Genomic DNA, 15,290 nt, shown 5'->3' with positions numbered 1-15,290 from the left:
CTTACCTAGTTTCCTATAAATAATGTGCCAAATGCCCTGCATAGTTGAGAGGATTGCCCAGCAAATGGAGAAGAGTTGAGAGCAATAAAGGAGCCCCTCACTGAAGCAGACTGAGAAAATAGAGCAAACTCCTTGGTTAATAAAGAATATATATTCATAATGTGATTCCAATATTGGATATGAAATTTTTCTCAGATATCTCATTGTAGTAGGTAGTTTTAATGAAAAACTGACATGTGGAACACCATCTGACAAAAGTTTTAAAAAATTGATTTAGGATTGTCCTGGGTGATTCAAAGAACACAACTGCCAAGCTATGTTCAACCAGATACATATATATTCACAACAATAATAGTAATAGTGGCTAATACTTATTGAGTATTTGCTATGTGAGAACCACAGAGCTGAGGTCTTTCATTCAATATAACATCACCCTCTCAATAACCTGATGGATAGGTATTATTAGTAGTAGTAGTAGCAGTAGTATTAGTATTTTGTAGATAGTGATAACCTCTACTACAATCCCATCATGTAAGTAAATGAAGCTCTAAACATTTAATTAATTACTGAAGTTCACATAGTTCCTAAGGGCAGCACCAGAAATTAAAACCAGATGTTTCCAATTTCAAAAGCCATGTTCTTTTCCACTGCTCTACACTGTGTAAGAGACCCAGTTACATTTCAATGAGTGTGTTTTCACTATGTGATATTCTGTGCTGTATTCAGATTGCTGATACCCCTACACATACATACACGTTTGGACTGGACATGTATATTAAATATGGTCCCTTCATCATTCACACTGTGATCACTGGAGGTCTACCTTCTTTGGTTTAAGTCACCGTATTTCATAACTCTTGTACTATGCTAACTCTTACTTATTTCTAAGTGCTTGAGTTTTCCACACTGAGTCTTGTCTGCTCGAGTATCAGGAACCTTGAGAGTAAATACAATACTGTAGCATCCTTGACATTTCACAAAGATTCAAAGACATGCGTTGATGATACCTTTCTGACAAAATTACACACAGAGGTTGATGAAATAGCGTGCATCGTAGAAACAATGTCTAATGCGCATAATTCTTAACTACTTGCAAATATAATAACTGTTATGCTTCAGTTCTAGATTATTCAAGGATTTGGGGATTAGAGAAAGGAAAAGGAACTAACATCTACAGGGAGCAAACGACATGCCAGCCATTTCATATGTATTCTTTCACTAAATGGAAGCACTGCTGCCCTCTTACCAAATGAGGAAACCAGGGTTCAGAGATCAAACAACTTTCTTGAGTAGACATTGTCAATATGTTCATAAAGCTGAGACTTGAGGTTGGATTTCTATAGCATTAACACCTGTAAGTTTCTCCCCTTCCAGCTCCTCCATTTAGTTATCTAGTGACCTCCGCAACTTTCGTTTGAAGATTGCGCATCACTACATAGCAGAACAAACTCAAGAGCTAATTGACATGCATTTCTAAATTAATTTAAGTAAACTAAAAGGTTTCATTTTATCTTTCTTCCTTTGTAAGCATTCAGCTGTCCATTGCTAAGTGAGACATGAAAGAGATTGACAAACATGTAAAACAATGCCGCCCTTCTATTTTTTCTTTTGGGAAATGCAGTTACTATTAATAAAAATATGCTGTTTGTGTTAACATGTAATAGGGTTATTGCTGTTATTTTTAAATGATTTAAAATCTTCATTGTCCATTTTAATGTCTTTCTCCACCTCCCCCCTCCCAGGATATTTATTTGGGGGTTTAAGATATTTTTAGATTTTTTTTCTATTAACATCTTCTGAATTTCATGTATATAGTTTTTCTTCTTCTTTCACAATAATTCATATTTTCTCTTTTAGTTTTTACAACTTTTTCCTTTATATTTTTAGAGTTATACTCTTTTTTCTATATTCAGAGGGTTTTCCAGCTAGTTTGATATTCACACTTAAAGTCTAAAGTTAGCCAGTATATTTTATCCTTCTTCTTAACATATCAATACAAAGATCATAGAATACTTAACAATGATTAACCTTCCAAATTTAAATAATATTTTGTTAAAATTTTTTTGTCTAAACCCACACATTCCACACTTCATTGTTGTTTGTCAAGTCCCAGGTTTAACTGCTGATACAGAAAATATCTGTAAATATAACCCACATAAAAAACATTCTGATAGTCTCAAGAATTTTTAACAGTGTACAGAAATCTTGAGACTAAAAATCTGAGAGCTCTTCTTCTAACTCAATATTAGTGTTTTTTTTTTTATTATTATTTCTAAATCCAATAGGGGAAAAAAGTTTAATTTCCCACTACCCTACCCAGTGTAATCAGACAGTGCTTATATTCCTTTGTTTTATATTTATTTGGGGGCTACTATGGAGTCTAGAATCTATCTTGTGCCCCAGCAGTAAATAATTCCTGCTTAACAAATAAATTGAATCATTTAATACCCTGCCTCCCGGATTCAGCTATACATTAGTAGGCAGTATGCCCAGGAGACATGACTGTGTGCCTGAAAAAGAGGGAAGGTAAAGTTGCAATTTGAGGTCACATCTCAGAAGATTATTTTAGATAATAAATGATGCAGGAGAGCTTAGTTCTTGTCTCATGGAGGCGAAGATTGAGTCTTCGTGGACAAAGGAAAGTGAGTAAAGCGATAGAAATTTATTAAGTAAAGATAAAGAGATAGCTCTCAGAAGTGAGAGGGATCCTGATAGGGTTGCCACTGAGGACTTGTAGCGTTGGCCTTTTATTCAAAGCCAACCTGGGAACCTAAATCCTTTTAATATATCTATTGACATCACCATTGAGTGATAACATCTTTAATGGCTTACTTCTTCTTTGGGCTCTGGCTATTCTTTGTTGGTCATAGATGACTGTCATAAAAAAAGACACTGTCTGCCCACACCTAGGGCAGGGTGGTCTGGTTTGTTCCCTTATCTCTTGTTTCCTTACACCTCAGCATTTTTGGAATTTATGTGAGTCTGATTCCATGGTATCCTACCTAGCCCTACTTAACCCCATTTGTTCCTGATTCATAAATATGGCTCATTCACTTCTTTAGCAAACATTTATCATATACTACTCAGTGTGGGCCTTATTGTTAGACCTCGGGGAGACAGAATTGAATATGCTTGACACAGCTCCTGCAGTCTTGTCTTGGAACTTATGTTTTGGGGAAAGATAGCCATTAGTAAATGAATTGTACATTTAATGGTTGAATTATATTTGTAGTAATTATATTTGCAGACATCTTTAAGATGTTATAAGATCCCATAAGGCATATAGAGTTGAACTTATATTGCCAATTACATGCCTGGATAAGCCACAAAAAGGGTTTAGGCAGTTTCTTCCTGTTTAGAGTAATGCTAGAGCAGAGTGGCTCATTCCATGTAACCCTTGGGAGGGGCAGAGGAGAGGAAAAGAATCTCAAAAAGACTTCCTGCTGAGCATGGGACCTGATGCAGAGAGTGTGTGGTTGGATCTCACTACTCTGAGATCACCACCTGAGCCGAAATCAAGAGTCAGTGCTTCAACCCACTAAGCCACCTAGCCACCCCACACTTATCAAATTCTTATTCAGATTATTGGTTCAATAATTTGATCAATTTCTGTTTTCTTCACTCATATATAAGTTCCATGAAAGAAATGGCTATTTTTTATTTGTTCACAGCAGAACTCCCTGAATCTAGCAAAGCATATGATATATGGTGTATGCTTGATAATACACTTTTGTTGAGGAAATGAATAAATACCACATCTATCCAGAAGGCTTAGTAGAGCTTCCTAATATATTCCTACTAGAAATATATTTTTTCTTGATATATAAAATTTCTAATTAAAAGGACTAATAAAGGCTAAGGATATTTTTGATATTTAATTTATTTATTTATTTATTTATTTATTTATTTATAGAATGAGCAAGTGGAGGAAGAGCATAGGGAAAGAGAGAATCTGAAGTAGACTCAGAGCCCTCATTTCTGGTAGGGAGCTCCTAAAACCCTTGGAACTTCCCAAGTGAAGAGAGAGATTAAGGTATCTTGTTATTCATACTACACCTGAGTTTATGTTAATTAATGGTCATTAAAGTGGTACCTGGAAAGACTCTTTTATTATTCTCCTGAAATAGTATACAATACTTAGTGGTACTGGTGCTGATTGCATTCTGCTTTAGGACCTTCACCAAGACTACAGATTTATGTTTGTGTGTGTGTGACCGTGATATTGTGATTATAAGATTATAAGAAGGCTCTAATAATAAGATTCATAGTAATTCTATTATTATAAGATTAAAAATTATAATCTGTCCTCATTTCTAGCACAGAGCTCCTAAAACCCTTGAAATATTTTAAGCAATGAGAAAGATTAAGATGTCTTTTGTTATTCATACCACATCTGAGTTTATGTTAATTAGGTGACTTTTAACAAGCCCCCCAGTATTTTAAAGATGGGGGCTGGTTGCCAGAAGAGCTAACCATAATTAGAGGACTAGGACTTTCAGCCCCACCTCCTGATCCTCAGGGAGGACAGAATGGCTAAATATTGAGTTTAATCAGCAATAACCAGTGGTTTAATCAAACATGCCCATGTAATGAAGCCCCATAAAAATCCAAAAGGACAAGATTTTCTGTGTCGGTAAACACACAGAGATGCAGGAAAAGTTGCATTCAGAGAGAACAAAGAAGCTCCCATCCTTTTTTCATACCTTGCCCTATGCATCTCTTCCTCCTGAATGTTCTTGAGTTATATCCTTTTATAATAAACTGATAATCTAGTGAATAAACTGTTTTCCTAGTTCTGTGAGTTACTGTAGCAAATTAATCAAACATGAAGATTAGGTCATAGAAAACTTTGATTAATAACTGGTCTGTCAGAAACACAGATAACAACTTAGACTTGCTATGGGCATCTGAAGATTGGGGGGCAGTCCTGTGGGACTAGCCCTTAATCTATGGGATCTGTCACTATCTCCAGGTAGGTAATGTTAGAACTGAGTTAAATTAGGAGCACTTAGGTGGCTCAATTGGCTAAGAATCTGACTCTTGATTTTGGCTCAGGACAAGATCTCAGGGTTGGAAGATGGAGCTCCATGCACTCTCTCAGAGCTGACTCTGCCTGAGATTCTCTTTCTCCTTCTACCTCTGCTCCTCCTCACCCCTGCTGGCATGTTTTGTTTCTAAATAAATAAATAAATAAGTCTTTGGGGAAAAAAATTGAGTTAAATTGCAGGACACCCAACTTGTGTTCAGAGAATCTGAGAATTGTTTGATGTGAGAAAAACTACTCACATTTGGTGTTAGAGAGTGGCAGCAGTGAAATGGAATATTGAGAATAGAGGAGATACATAAAGGAGTGTTTTTCCTTAGAATGGTGGTAAGTAATTTATAGCAGTATTGTTTTATGAAAATAAGTATGTTCGCATAAAGATTTTATATAGTTTTTCACATAAATATAAGACTTCAAAGAAATCCATACTTGAGCAGAAATTACTCATCAGATCAAACCTACCCCCCCCACCCCATGGTATATGTCAGAAGAAAAGGTGTAAATTTTCTCACTGGGTCTGTTTACTGAAGAGGGAAAGGGAATTCCATCATACCATAGAAATTGTACAAAGTAATTAAAATCCCCTTATCTTTATAATGTAGATAGATAATAGATCATTAAAACATGAAGATAATATCAAAATTCCTTTCTAAGTTTCTCTCCATGCTTTTCTAGCTGTTGAGTGGTACTGGCAACTGGTAGCAAAATTAACTAGTTTTAGTTCAACCTTTTATCTGCATCCCCATCTTCAGAAAAATCCTCCTACACAGATCAAAACTGTTGTGCCCAAGATTGCGAATCTGAGAAACGACCAAGGAGCCAACACCGATGCAAGCACACGAGGGCTTATTAGCAAGCTCAGGCTTGGGTCCAAGTATACCCGACACAGTGGAGCAGGGACTTGGACCCTGAAGTGGGTTACAGCTGGGTTTTTTATAGGCTGGTCTAGAGGATTTTTAGAAGGAGTGGAGGAATTTCTCAAGTTCTGTTTACATTCTGATATGGGGCTTTCAAGGGCATTGAGCTCTGTTCTCATTCTAATATGGGACTTTCTACCACGGGCGTGGGCTCTGTTGTCTTTCTGATATGGGATTCCCTGCCGAGGACATTCTGCGGTTTTTTTCCTGTAAAGTTCAGCTCTTATTCCCAGGGGCCTAAGATGGCTGTACTTGTGCTAATGCTAAGCTTTTGGTGGGATGGCCTTAATTTTTCTCGGGCTCCACAAAAACATGTGGACAATCTAAGAACAAGAAAACTGCTATAATCTGAATGTTTGTCCCCCCCCCCGTCCCCCACCCACTATTATTCATATGTTCAAAACTTAATGCTCAGTGTAATAGTGCTAGTAAGTGGGGTGATTAGTTCATAAATGGAATTAGTGCCCTTATCAAAGAAGCCCCGGAGAGCTCCCTTCCTCTTCCTCTTTGTGAAGTTCTAGTAAGAATACAGTCTTCTGTGAGGTAGTAGGTCCTCAGCAGACACCAAACATGTTAGTCCCTTGATCTTGGGCTCCTCAGACTCCACAGAATTGTGAGAAATCATTAGTTTATGGTATTTTTGTTATGGCAGCCTGAACAGACTGATACAAAAACTAAAATTGTGAAAAATAGTAAAAAAGATTACTGCAAAGCCAAAAAGACTCCTGCAAAAAGATGGAAATCTTCAGTATTGCTGGGGGAAGAAGTCATGTGTTGTTTTGTTCTTTTGGCCATTTATGATGTTTGCTGCATGGAACATATGGCTCAGACATTTCTTGTCACTTCCGCATTCCTTCCAACTCAACCAGAAAGAAAACTTGTAATGAAGACAAGTTCACTCTTCTAATGCTAACAGCTGTTAAGAGTCTCATTTGATTGGGATATAAATAGATTTTGTGAAGACTGGTGGGCTTACCAATGATAATACTTAGGAAACAAATTAGGGATATAAATTGTTGACTAAAAATAACTGCTTCATAGGGACCCAGTCCCACAGTGAGTGGGAATGAGTAAAGCACGGTTCCTTCTGGGAATAAAGAACTTTCTAAGATGAATTACAAGTAATAAAAGAAGAAAGCCCCACATTCTTAACTGATGAATGGAAATCCCTGAGGAGAAGAGTGCTCATTTGTACTTTTCTCCTTTTGTGTAAGGCTGATTTTGAAAATGTTGATTTTATTGTGTGAACTACTTCTTTTCTGCTCTCAGGTTTGTCTGGACAGAGAAGATTGTCGTATAATTGCTCTGATTACTTTAACTCAATTTTACTAAGTGCTCCAGTATTAATCATTTCTTTTCATCCTTTAATTGATATATCATTTATGTTAGAGGTTATTAAGAAAATATATAAAAGATGCATTAACCAGAATAACAGAGATCTTTCTTCTCCTGCCCATTCTCATTTATATTACAATGACTGCCTCCCCCATCACCTTGACATATCCCACACCTCCCCCTTTTTATTTTTTTTATTTTTTCCCCTTTTTATTTTTTTCCATAATATTTGTCATCATCTGCCATATCATGTGTTGGGTAAGCATAAGTCCACGATGACCCCTTCCCCTTCCCCATGAATCCCATCCATGTATAATGCCCTACTTTTGAATCTAGACAGGATCTGTGACTTGCTTCTACATAAGAATAAGGCAAATGTATAGGGATGTCACTTCCTTGATTAGGTTATATTATGTAAGACACCTTTCTTAGCAAATTGAAGTCAGAAATTTTCCTGATAGCCTTGAAGAGGGAACCTACCAGATTGTGAAAAGCCCACACAGCAAGGAACTGAGGGGAGGGAGGAGCTCCAGAAGCTGAGAATGGCCTCTGCTGATAGTCAATAAGAAGGTAGGGACTTCAGTCCTATAGCTTCAAGGAACTGAGTTCTGCCAACAACCACGTGATCTTGGAAGAGAACCCCAGGCTCTAAAAAGGACCTCCCCACAGCCAACACTTTCATTGCAACCTTGCAGAGGACCTAGCTCAACTGTACCATGACACTTGACACTTGCCCATGGACACTGTTGGGTAATAACTTCATGTTTTGAACTGCTAATTTTGTACGAATTTACTACCAGGCAATAGAAAACTAATTTGGTGTGCATTTTATTTATCTACATATCTGCATATGTATTATCTGGCCCCTCTCCCACCCAACACATTCATTAGCTTGTAATTATCATGAGAAAAGGATTTTTTATTTTTTCCTGATTTCAAAATTGCTGCATCTCCAGTGTCTGAGAAGATTACTCAGCAGCTAGTAGGCTTTCCCTAAGTATATGTTTAAAAAAATTTTTTTTAATTTTTATTTATTTATGATAGTCACAGATGAGAGAGAGAGAGGCAGAGACATAGGCAGAGGGAGAAGCAGGCTCCATGCACCGGGAGCCCGATGTGGGATTCGATCCCGGGTCTCCAGGATCGCGCCCCGGGCCAAAGGCAGGCGCTAAACCACTGCGCCACCCAGGGATCCCTCCCTAAGTATATGTTAAGTGAAAAAATATTTTTTGTAAAGTTCCAGGTTTTCATCAGTGAATATATCTTACATCTAAGCTGTTATTAAATAAATGTCAGGATAACGTTGTTTTAAACTGAATGGCTTATTATAAGTTTATTGGGGTCCTTTTGTCCTATGGCTCTATTTTAAATTTTGATTTGACATTTTTTTAAATAGAAATAGGACATTTAAAAATTATTTAATCACACATTTATCTATTGCATCAAATACTTAGAGTGACTGGAAAACTATACTGGGAATTGTATTTGGTAGTACAAGCTGAAGGTAACTCACTTTTCTCTTCTTTTTAGTCCAAGATGGAAAATAATCAAGTAACCGAGGACTGCATGCAATTGCAGGAAATTCCATAACAGCAATATTAGCAAAGTGCTGTATAAACGGAGGGACAAGAATAATAACAGCTGGCATTACTGAGTTTTTGTTGTGTACCACACCTTCTTGCAAAGTACTTTACATATATTATGCCATTTTTATTTCTCTACTGTTTGCAGTGTTGTTTTATAGCTAAAGGAAACTAGGTCCAGACAGTGTCACCAACCCACAGTTACCTAGTGAGGGATCAAGCTGAGGCTTGAACTCATGCCTGCCTAATCACTGTACCAGTGATTCTCCAACACTACAGTGAATCGGCATTACCTGGAAAGTGTGTTAAACATGAGGATTCTAGAGGCTCCTTCTGCAGCAAATCTAGGAAAAACTCAGAAATAGATTTTTCTTTTTTTCAAGCAGTTATCCAATTGATGCGGATTCAGAGCATCCGGGACTATAAGTAGCATGGCACTTTACTGTAAGTTCAGTCTTAGGGAGAGGTAAACATGAAGGCTTCCTCCATGGGGTAATACTAAGGTATAAACCAGGTAGAAAAGGGGAAGGGAAATCAAGAGCCTAGGCCAATATTATCCGCCAAAAGGAGGAGAAGAAAAGGAAAAAGAGAAAGAAAGAAAAAGAGAGAAAATGGGTGGTTTCACTGACCCAGTTCCCTGGCTGTGGCCTGGCTGCCAATATGCTGTTAGGTTCTGAAAGTGGACATTGGATTTTCCCCCCCTTTTGTTGACTGATACAGAGGGCTGGTAATGTTCTCTATCCTGAAACAACATCATTGCTTCATGTGTTCCAGAGACTAACACAGCCGATTTCAGTTTTCAGTTCCTTCAAGTAGCCTTGGCCTTGCTTCTGGCTATATCTTGATTTACATCAACATACTTAAAGCCTTGTTAGTGTCACCCAGGCTAGACTGTCAACTGGGATGAGCTTTCTAGCAAGTTTTTTCCCACCTCCTCTCACTTTCAGGTTCATCAAACAAGGCATATGTTTCTGTCATTGCTAAATTACTGCCATACACCACAGAAAGTGCATTCCCATTAATTACAGGGCTGTGTCAAAAACACCTTGACACTGGAGCTGTCGAAGGTACCCATTATGCATGCACTAATGGTACACCTTGTACCCATCCCCCCAAAGCCTGGCTACAAAATGCCAAGGATTTGTCATCATGAAGTGAAATCATTAGAGGATATGGTGACTTCTGACAAATGTCTTCACTTAAAGAATTTTTAGGGAATAGCAAATCAAGGTAGCATATTTTGGAGAGAGTGAATTTTACAAAAAAAAAAAAAAAAAACCCAATTTTTATTTTAATATATATTGGTAAGTACAGAGAAGTCCTTGACTCTATAGAAGGCTCTAGCCCCGATCCCATAATAACAACCTTCCTCAGTATATCCTGTTAGTTACTATTGAAGAATCAGAGCCAATAGGCTGCAGGTTTATATATAAACATAAGGAATGTCCATGGGAAAGAAAGTCAACAATATAGGAACCAGTATATATTTTACAAAATCAGTATGTGGCAAGATAAAGGATGGATTTGGGGAATAAAAATGGGAGCGGCATCGATCATTTGAGGAATTACTGCTGAGTAAGAAAGGATGAGGGCCCAAAGTAGACCAGTGACTGGGGAGATTAGTCTAAATGTCAAAAGAGGTAATACAAACACAGTTTATTGCTTTGCCAGAATCCACAAGTATTGGTCCACAACCTAAGATCATCTCCAGTGGTTCCCCCTTCTAAAGAATAAAATGCAACCCTGTTGGTATCACAGCTTTATCTTTTGCTCATTAAACGGGCCATCCTCTGAATAATCTTCACCCCTTTTATTCTATGTTTGTCACATCGGATTAGATTTATCATGCTACTTCTATTAATTCATTTAAAAACTCATTCAACAAATATTTAGAACACCTACCATATTGCATACTTGTTTTTCCTTCAGCCTTTGTCCTAGTGATACAACTCAACATGAATTAGAAATCTAAAAATCAGTCATGTATTGAGCACCTATCATGTTTCAGGCAATGTTCTAAGTACTGGGAATGTGATTATAAACAAAACAGATTTAAGAACCCACCTGCAAGAGACTTACAGTGTAGCTAAGGGGAGCACAGTTAATAAACAAAATAAATAAAATATTTGCTGGGCCAGATGCATCTAAATACTGTGGAGAACAGCAAGCTGAAGAAGTTGGATAGGAAGTGAATTAAGGGTGTCAGCTTGGAGGAATCGAATTTTAAATAAGTCCGGGAACACCTTACCAGCAAGCTGTGTTTGAACAGGCCATGTAGAAGATGAAGAAGCAAGCCATGCAGGTATCCAATGGCAGAGCATCCCAGGGGGTGGAAAGTGTAAATGCAAAGTTCTGCAGTGGAAGTAAGTCTGGGGTATTCCAGGAAAGCAAGGAAATGCACTGTGACTAGGGCAGAGTGAGCATGAAGGAGAGTTAAAGCGATACAGGAAACATAGGTCAGATTGTATAGAACATTGTAAGGATTTAGGCTTAACTCAGCAAGAATTTTGAGAATAAGAATAATGCAATAGGATCTAGATTTCAACAAAGTACAAAGATCAAAGCAGGGAGGCTGGTGGGGAGGCTAGTGCAACCATCTTTACAAGAGGCAACATTATTGTGGACTTAGTGGCAGTTAGCTGTGCAGGTGGGAAGAACCAGTTAGATTCTGGACAAATTTTAATTTGATTCATTTACAGATAAGATGTAGAGTATTTGAGAAAGAGAAAGAAGAAGAAAGAAAGAAAGAAAGAAAGAAAGAAAGAAGAAAGAAAGAAAGAAAGAAAGAAAGAAAGAAAGAAGAAAGAAAGAAAAAGAAAGAAAGAAAGAAAGAAAGAGAAAGAAAGGAAAGAAGAAAGAAAGAAAGAAAGAAAGAAAGAAAGAAAGAAAGAAAGAAAGAAAGAAAGAAAGAAAGAAAGAAAGAAAGAAAGAAAGAAAGAAAGAAAGAAAAAGAGGGAGAGAGGGAGGAAGGAAGGAGGAAGGAAGGAAGGAAGGAAGGAAGGAAGGAAGGAAGGAAGGAAGGGAGGGAGGGAGGGAGGGAGGGAGGGAGGGAGGGAGGAAGGAAGAACTCAAGGAGAACTCGTAAGTTAAGTTGCCATTTATTGAGATGGGTAAGACATTAGGAAAAGCAAGTCTAGGGAAAAGTCCAGAAGTTAGAGTTTAAACTGCTACAGGTCTGATGTCCACTAGAAACCTACATGGGGATAATGAGTAGAAAGTTGGATACAGTCTTGTGGTAAAAGGAAAGATCCAAGTTGAAGACAGAAATTTAGGGGATGTCATTTTTACTGCCTAATATGGGAGTCACCAGGCACATGTGGCTATTTAAATTTACAGTAATTTATGAAATAAGTAAAAAATTTAATGAGCCCCACTAGGCTCATTGCTCAATGTGGCTAGAGGCACATGTGCCCTGTGGCTATCATATTAGATAACCCAAATATAGAACATTTCTGTGATCTCAGAGAGTTCTTTTGGACAGCACCAAATTGAGAGTACTTAAAGACATGAGACATGAGACTTGCTGAAATCACCAAGATATTTGTTTCTAAGCTTGGAAAGAGAGAGAGAAATGTTGGCGAGGCTTGGGGGTGGGGATTGATTCTTTTTCTCACAAAGCCACAAATAATGGGTTGAAAGATTCTTCAGATTTTACTCTTAGAAATTTATTTTAGTTAATCCCCACTTCTCTCCCTCTGTCTTCACTTTGTATTTCTGGCCTTCTTTAAGCTCCTTCAAGAATGATTACAGTAGCCTCTTAACTGATCTTTGTGCTCGGGTCTGTATCCGTCATTTTCATCCCCCACAGTCTTAAAATAAAAAATCTAAGTAATCCTTCAGTTTAAAAGCTTCCAATAGCTTCATTGCCACCTACAGAGTTAAGGTGGTAAATATGCTATTATTGAATATGAATATGAAGCTTCTATAACCTGTCCCTTCCTTCTTCAATCTCGTATCTCATATTCTCTATCTTTACAGTATGATCCAACGATAATGAACTCCTCTTCTAACTTCTGTTTCTTAGCTCCTTCTGGTCTCTTCCTGAGATAAATGTTCCACCTTTGACAGACTTTTAGCCACCTTATAGGGCAGAGTTCAAGTGTTGCTTCCTCTCTACTTGGGTGAGATGTTCCATTATATCTGTGCTCTTATAACACCCCATACTCCTACCATAATATTTAACACCTGTTACCAGAATGATCTGTTTCTTCATCCCCCCAGTAGACTATGGCTCTCAGAGGTTAGTGCCTCTACTTTCCATGCTTTTCATTCTGCAAGGCTAACTACACTACCTAGCATGTAGGAGGTAAACAATGACCACTTTTCAACTGAAAATGAAAGTAACAGAAAGATTTTGTGATTTCTCAGCAATACATGAACCATTCTCATGTTGCTCACATTACTTCAATATCCTTCTAATGCCCTGAATTGTCCTACTTTTCTTGCCCTTCAGCACTCAACTTCAATGTCATTTTCTCTGTGTACCTATGTGTCCTCACCCCAACCTCATCTTTTCTTCTTAGCACTATTTATATATCTCCAAGATCCTACTTTTTACAGTGATAATCATATCTCTTTGGCTTTTGTAAGTATGTTTTCTGGAAAGGGAGGGTATATGATTCTTGCTTACAACTTGTCTTTTGTACATAGTACCATTTAGCACATAGTAAGCCTTGAATAAAATACTTGTTGAATAAATCTCTTAATTTATATTGATTTCCTAAGAGATCCTGAAATGGATATCATTATATAAACTGATTACAAATCAAAAAATGATTAAAAGTACATATGAATATAGAGGATTTCATAAAATGATTAAATCTGGAATGAGCTTTGAAATGATCTGATTTTATAGGTGAAGGAAGTTAGTGCCAGGGAAGTTAAAATGCCAGGAAGTTATAATGCCAGGGAAGTTAAAATGAGTTTGGGGGCCAGAAAAAATTTAAGTATCTTGACCATCACCTTGCCTCCTGCTTTGCCAACTCTATATCCTGCTGCTTTGTTTCTCCTCAATTCTTCTTCACCTGGCTTCTCACCTATGCTCTCAGCCGTGCAGTGCTTGCACAGCCATTTGATATGATGGACAAAGATAAATATGTATTTCCCCAGCTTTGCATTACAGTGGCATTTTGATTATGAGGTTAAGATTTCTGCCTGAGTAAAAACAAAATCTAACACAATACTTAATTTAGAAATAATATTCATCACAAGCCCACTCCCTTTCTCCTCATGGGAGTCTAAACCCATCCTGTACTTATTCAATAAAGAGAAATGGAATGATCAGGTTTCTTGCAATAAACTGTTTCAGGCCAGAACAATGCTTATAGGGAACTGGAAATTCTCTCTCTCGAATGTGCAGTAACACTAACAACTGGCACACAGAGAGCTGAGCTGACCATACCCATTTTCTCACATACAAGTTAATTGCATGAGAGTTGAGTTTTCTAAGAGAAAACCTTCCATAGACACGATCTCCACTATTTAGCCTCGCACACATACACACACAATGGACAATGTGCAGAAATAAATTATAGTAATTTCTCCCCCAAGAAACTACCAGAGAGGGTGGTAATACCAAGAACATTAAAAGACTTAATAATGAGCATTTACTGTGAGAGCCACTGAGCTAATTACTACTTTCTAATTAAACACATTTGGACAAATAGAAAAATACTCATAAATGTCATTGATCCAGAACCTTAACCTTCAAAATATATATTTGTCTTTTCTTTTGGAAAGTGGAAGGGGGGTCACATATCTTTAAGAAATATTCTCTAAAAGCATTAAGGAAAGGATACTCAATCGTTATTCTAAATCAAAATTATTGAGACTATTTTTAGTTTTCAAAGAAATCAAATTATAGCCTGAATTTTTTGTCAGGGAGTTCGGGGCAGGGGTGGTGATATTTTGCTGCAAGATTTTTGTCTTGAATAACCATTTTTTCAATGTTTTTCTTTTATGGAAAATGCTGTTTTGAACTAATTTTCTCTTTTTCTCGTATGTATAATGAGCATGACTAAGAAATATAAGTGAGAAGCTCCCAGAACTTTGTTTTCTTTGTGGTTGGGGAGTGGAAAGTGGAAAAGGGTCTGAAAAGAATAGGTTTTAGAGCTAAGATTCTTTAAATCGAGTGCTCCAAACACTGTGGATTTGGTTACTCTTGATTGACAGATCACAAACTCTGGTCCCAGTTCAAAAGATGAGCTCAGTCCACTGTTGCATTTACTATGGTTTACTCTCAGAGCAACTAATGTGTTTTAGAAAACATCTAAACGGATAAAAAAGCACAAGGGTGGACATAGATTTCCATTGCCTCCTTGTATTCCTCTTAATCATGTCCTCAAGTTCAGAGCTCTCAGAAGTCTGTATGGAGAGAGAAGTCCTCTGGGTCAGAGGCACACAGAATGGTGA

This window comes from Canis lupus, chromosome 6, assembly GCF_003254725.2.
Source record: "Canis lupus dingo isolate Sandy chromosome 6, ASM325472v2, whole genome shotgun sequence".
In the NCBI taxonomy this organism is placed as follows: domain Eukaryota; kingdom Metazoa; phylum Chordata; class Mammalia; order Carnivora; family Canidae; genus Canis; species Canis lupus.
The sequence above is the reverse complement of the archived record's forward strand: the minus strand, read 5'-3'. Positions refer to the sequence as shown.